Source organism: Mandrillus leucophaeus, unplaced genomic scaffold, assembly GCF_000951045.1.
Source record: "Mandrillus leucophaeus isolate KB7577 unplaced genomic scaffold, Mleu.le_1.0 Scaffold290, whole genome shotgun sequence".
Lineage (NCBI taxonomy): Eukaryota > Metazoa > Chordata > Mammalia > Primates > Cercopithecidae > Mandrillus > Mandrillus leucophaeus.
In genome coordinates this window covers 1,791,679-1,792,116 of record NW_012103032.1, presented here as the reverse complement: position 1 = coordinate 1,792,116, position 438 = coordinate 1,791,679, and positions in this window count along the sequence as shown.

The following is a 438-nucleotide window of genomic DNA, read 5'->3' as shown; positions in this document are numbered from 1 at the left end:
CCAGACGGGTGGTCTGTGAGGCCTGAGTGCCAAATAGTCCCCTCTGTCAGCTCTTCTTCGCGTCACAACCCCCTTTCTCATCCTACCTTCCCGCTCCCCCCTTCGTCCTCCCCTCAATCACTCTCTTTGTCCCCTGCAGACCCGGGCGCTATCCTCTCGCTTCCGCCCCCTACGGGTCTTGGCCTGTCGCGACCCCCGTCCCTCTGTTTTCCTGGTGACCGACCCTCGAGGCCTCTCCTCTCCCGATCCCCTCGGCGCTCTCTAGCTCTCCCTGTGGCCCTCTCTCCCATTCGCTCTTTGGTCCCTACTCCCCCCTTTCCTTGGAGCTCCTCTCGAGTCTCTCGGACCCCGGCCCCCATCCCATTTCCGAGTCTCGGTCTCCGCGTACTCGGTCTCCCCTTTCCTCTCCCGGCTCCCGCCCGGGGTCTCCGCGGCCCG